Here is a 6,172-nt window from a genome sequence, read left to right as displayed (position 1 = left end):
AATAAGGAGTTTAAATGAGATTAGAAAACGAATTTGATATCCAATTTTTTAGGGCAATGGCAATATGGTGTTCAAATAAATGATATGTAGATATATGAGGATAGAGCACGTTGCTGATATATTTTCCGGGCTTAGTGTTTAGGGGACCACCCTAATCCCCAAAACACCCCTAAATCGGGCATATTTACCGACCATGTCGGTGTGGAACTTAAATGAAAGGAATTGGGGGGTAGAGCAAGAGTTGATACCCATTTTCGGGACAAATTTTCTGGGTGTCTACCTCTTTCCCAAAATATCCCACAAACACCAATTTTTTAGTGACCACGGGGCTCAAATAAAGGTATTTGGGAGTAGAATACGAATTTGATATCCAAAAGTAGGACCATGTGATTAGGGCATCACCCCTTCCCCAAAACACACCCAAAGGGAAAAAAATTTTTGACCATGCCAATATGTGGCTCAATTAAAAGGTATTCGAGATTAGAAAACTAATTTGATAACCTATTTGAGGGCCATGTGTTTGGGGAACGCCTCATCCTGTAAACTCCTCTTAAGCCAATGGCAATATGGGGTTTAAATAAATGGTATTTGAGAGAAGACCACGATGCTGATATTTTTTCAGTGCCAAGTATCTGGGGGACCACCTCTCTCCCGAAAACACCACTAAATCAGACATCATGAGAATATCGAGCTGAAATGAAGTGTTTTAAGAATGGAGTACACCTTACATCCAAACTTAAATTTGTAGACCAATAAAGGGATTCAGATAAAGGCACTTATATTGTTATACTGTTAGTCAAGTTAGCATGGTATTTCACTAAAAGATCTTTAATTGTTGAAAATAAACATTCCAAGGAAACGTTTGTTCCATATAAAGTAAAAGAAGGCGCAGTAATCTATATATTATATAGGAGTAATCTATATATTATATAGGAGCTATATCAGGCCACACACATGTCATTGAAACCTTGCTAGGAGATTTTAATGTCAAGATAGCAAGGAAAAATATCTTCCATACAGCATCTTTGTTTTGACGGTTGGCCAGTCTGAGGAGGCTAATGAACGACAGTCAAAGGACGATCTGATCAAGGATTTATTTTACAGGAGCCTAATGAGAACAATATACGTTGTTATGCAGATGCCATTGAAACCTCTCTTGGAGATTATTATGTCAAGATTGCCAAAAAAAATAACTTTCGTCCAGCATCTTTGCCTTGACTGATGTCCAGTCTGAGGAGGTTAAGAGATTTCAAATGCAAATTTGCCCATGAACATTTCATTAAGGAACAGGGGAAACTTCTCATATATCAATTGGTGCTGTAAGATTCAAATTTAATATCATTGGGGATTCTTTTTTATATCCGAGTCCGAACGGTGTGCCACGGTGGCAAATGTCGCCAGGATTAGTAAGGGATAACCAACGTTGAAAATTATGTTTTTTCTGAGATGTCGCCAGGATTCGAACCCATGCGTTAAGTGTCACTGGCGGATATGCTTACCTCTGCGCTACGGTAATAGACTTAACCACAGCAAAAAACAGGATACTCACAACACCTCATATTTGTCACTCAGTAAGTAAGTGAAGTACAAAGATCTGTCTATATATGAGATACATAAATGGGGATAAATTAAATGCCATGCATGTGGCAACACTGCTGTATTCCCTGTACTACACACACTGTCAAGTTAGCTAGCAAGCTCTTCCACCCATACACTGAATCGATAGCATGGTGCTGCATTGCATTGAGTTACTTTTGTAGATGTATTGAAATATTTCCAGGTGTGAGTATTTATACAAGAATTGCATTTTATTTACAATGCGTTCCTTTGGACACATTGCAATGGCATATATTTTTTGTTATTTTTCTTTTTTTTTGCTTATTTTCTTCCTCTTCGATTGATATTAAAAATAAGTCAGGAAGTTGTTTTTTTTTCGAATGACGCTACAACATTTTGCAGTTGCTGCTTGTGAACTTACAACTTCATCAATTGATTGAGCAAGGTGCAGGAGACTCTATAAAGAAGAAAAGGATAAAAAAGGTGCTGGGAAAAGTTAAATATGATTAAATTATGAAGTTTAATTTTATTGAAAGTTGGAGTGTGTGTAAGTCTGGATTATATTATAAATGGGCTATTTAAAAGATAAGAGTATGGAGTAAACGCATAGCAGAATGATGTACTTAAATTGCTCAGGTAACTGAGAAATAAGTCCGATTTTTATTGAAGTCAACAAGTTTCAGTCAATAGTTTCGTATAGCAAAAGGCTTAAAGCTAGACATTGTTTCGTTTGGTTGGAAAATGTGGCCAAACCCTCAAAATATCAGAGATCAGCGGAGCTATATCAAATTTGGATAGATTTTGATAAGTGTTTGCAAGGAGAGCCTTGGTGGCTTATACATTGGAAGCCACCATGGCGCAGAGGTTAGTATGCCCGCCTATGACGCTGAACGCCTGAGTTTGAAACCTGGCGAGAACATCAGAAAAAATGCAGAACTTAATAAAAATCATCATAATCTCTTTGAAGGTATAAAATTCAATAAACCCTTATTAATTAATAAACTTCGACTTCCTATTCGTTCATAAGTAATATTAGCTAAACAAAATAGTCCAGAAGAACATAATCCATGAGGCTATTATGCCCGCCTATGACGCTGAACGCCTGAGTTTCAAACCTGGCGAGAACATCATCAGAACATGTTTCAGCTGTGGTTATCCCCTCCTAATGCTGGCAACATTTGTGAGGTGCTATGTCTTCTCCCCAAAGAGATCTCGCACTGCGGCACACCTTTCGGATCCGCTTATAAAAAACGAGGCGCCTCATCATTGAGCTTAATTTTGAATCGGACAACACTCATTGATATGTGAGATGGTTGCCCCTGTTCCTTAATGAAATGTTCATGGGCAAATTTCCATTTGTTTATCGGGTTGTCGACCGATTTAGACCGTGCTTGGTAAAAAACAACGCTTGGATACCAAGGATTCCCTCAGATCCTGAAACCATATTTGGTAGACTACGGGACTGTTATCCCAATCTTTCAACCATCGACTGGATCGGAGACATGCAGTAATCGTATTAAACTTCGGCTGTACGCAGATCTTAACAAGTCTATAGGGGTCGTATCTTATGGATTCAACAAGTTAAGACCCAACAATGTGGTTAGGGAATCTGGAGAAGACTCAGCAGTTATTGCTCAACACCTGCCTGAGGACCTATAAACCATATCTCTAAAGTCCTGCGGATTGCAGGAGACTGAAAATCCCCCTGCCGCCATCAAAATAGGAGCTGAAGTCATTGAAATGGGACCCGACAAGCACTGTGGGTGGGTTATTCGGTTGGTTTGGGTTTAAGGTGTACGCCAGAGGGGAAGTACGGAACTCAAAAGGTACATCTACACCGCAAGTGTGTCCTGAGAAAGAGTGGTTCAATGCCTTCTCAACTGACATTGGATGAGCAGCGAAGCTCATCATGTCATGGTCGAACAAATTTTGTGAGGAAGAACTCCTAGCGGACTCAGAAGATGGGGCTAACGCAACAGTGGAGGAAATTCTCAATTCTGACTATGCTCCGGTTTCTGAAGATAAATTTCCTTCATTGTAAGTTCTTTCGGCGCCACTTAAGGTCCTTTGATGACAGGAAAATTTGACGAGGTTCTAAAAATATCTGGATTTTAGCTACTCTAGGGTACGGGGAATGGTAGACTTATAGAAATTAACAATATATTATTGTCTCTGAAAGAAAAAAGTGAAAAAGTGGTCACGAATGCTGATGATGTGGCTATTGCGTTTAGATAAAAGTGTTTTGCTGGACAAGAAATTGAAGTTCAAATTCATCATTTTGAAAATGGCAGGAAAGGAAACTCTCAACCTGTACACCTGCAAGGGAGACATTGGTAAATGTTGTGGAAGAGAGTAGATGACCCCTCGTACATAGCAATATATGGCTATGAGTTGCAACGAATAGAAATCTGACGTCTTCGTCTTCTTCTTTCTTTGGAGAAGTGGGAAGAAGGAAATGAGAGAACACAAAAATGTTGAAAAACACTGAACTGATTTCGAGCAACCGACTAAAGAACAACAAGGCAGCAGGAGTCGACGGGTTACCCGCTGAACTATTTAAGACCGAAGGCGACACGCTGATAAGGCGTATGCATCAGCTTATCTGCGCAATCTGGCTAGAAGAACGCATACCCGATGATTGGAACCTCAGTATACCATGTCCCGTACACAATAAAGGAGACAAGACGAAATGTGCCAACTACAGAGGAATAAGTCTCCTCCCCATCGCATACAAGATACTCTCGAGCGAATTGCGTGAAAGATTAAAACCTAGAGTCAATGAGATAATTGGGCCCTATCAATGCGGCTTTAGACCTGGTAAATTCACCCTAGATCAGATATTCACACTGCGCCAAATCCTGGAAAAGATCCGAGAAGGACAAATCAACACCTACCATCTCTTTGTTGACCACAAAGCCGTCTTCGATGCTCCTTTACGTTCAAAGGTATTTCAAGCCATGTCTGAAATTGTTATCCCTGCAAAATTAATAAGACTCTGCAGGATGACACTTGCTGATACGCGTTCCTCAGTAAGAATATGAAAGAATCTCTCCGAACCATTTAATACCAAACGAGGTTTCAGACAAAGAGACAGCCTCTCGTGTGATCTCTTTAATATCCTGCTGGAAAAGATTATACGAGATGCAGATGTGAATAGATATGGTACACTAATCACAAGAGAACACATGCTACTCGCCTATGCCGACGACATCGATATCATAGGTCGGTCACCGGAAGTAGTAACTGCAGTCTTTGAAAAAATCGAAAGAGTCAGTGAAAATAGGTCTGGCAGTAAATGGAGATATGACGAAATGGATGGTTTCAACTCCCAAAAAGCTTTGCACAACCGAGCAGATGAAGAAAATGGAGAAAGTTGGGAACCACAACTTTGAGACAGTCAGTAACTTTATCTACCTCGGCACCGCCGTAACCAAAACGAATGACACCAGTTTTGAGATTAAGCGAAGATTAATACTGGCAAACAGATGCTACTTTGGACTAAGTAGGCAGTTTAGAATCAAGGCCACCTCTCGACAGACGAAGATTACACTGTACAAGACACTGATACTACCCATGCTGTTATATGGTTCTGAAGCATCGGTACTTGTGAAAGCAGAAGAGGCAGTTCTTGGAGTATTTGAGAGAAAGATTCTTTGTAAAATATATGGACCAGTTTTGCGTTAATGGAGAATATAGGTGACGTATGAACCACGAGCTGTATGACGACGATAGCATAGTTACACGCATCACGCTGCGTTGGCTAGGTCATGTTGTCAGAATGGATGAAGAAGCCCCAGCAAGGAAGTCTTTTGAAGGCAAACACGGTGGTACACGCAAACCGGGGAGACCAAAAGGCCAATGGAAAGATCAAGTTGTGGGAGACACCTCGAAACTTGGTGACAGAGATTTTAGAATGAGCGCAGAAGATCGAGGCGCTTGGAAAGCTATTCTACGTTCGTCTAGTGGAACAAATATTCTGTCATAGCCAATTAAAGTAAGTAAGGTAAGATTTCGAGCAAACTTCTTAGATATTGTGGTAGTCGTCGAAGAAAGCGTTATACTAAATTTTTGGAAATTGGTGAATTAATGTGCTTTCAGTGGTTCTAGGAGTGTAAGTCGGACGATATATCTAAATCTGAATCGATTTCTCTGAAATCCATCACTTGTTTTGAGAGTCAATATAAGATTCTCACTGCCAAATTTCGATAGAATCGGTTTACAAATGAACACATTATTGCAACATTCGTCCAAATCGGAAGAACATATATATGGGAGCTACAATATATCCACATCTGAACCGATTTTTTCCAATTTCAATAGGCTTCTTCTCAAGGTCGAAATACATGCCTGTACCACATGTGAAGACGATCGGATGAAAATTGCGACCTGCACTTTGTACAAAAATTTGTTTGAACAGACGGACAGACAGACGAACATGGCTAAATCGAATCAGAAAGTGATTCTGAGTCAATCGATATACTTGTCAATGGGCCTATCTCTCTTCCTTCTGGGTGTTATAATACCCTGTACCACAGTGGTGGAGTCGAGTTTAAAAAAAAGTTTACAGCAAAGCGTAAACATTCTTTTTAAATAAAAATTGTAATTCGATTTAAAA

This window comes from Stomoxys calcitrans, chromosome 3 (genome assembly GCF_963082655.1).
Source record: "Stomoxys calcitrans chromosome 3, idStoCalc2.1, whole genome shotgun sequence".
In the NCBI taxonomy this organism is placed as follows: domain Eukaryota; kingdom Metazoa; phylum Arthropoda; class Insecta; order Diptera; family Muscidae; genus Stomoxys; species Stomoxys calcitrans.
Note: the sequence above shows the minus strand (reverse complement) of the source record.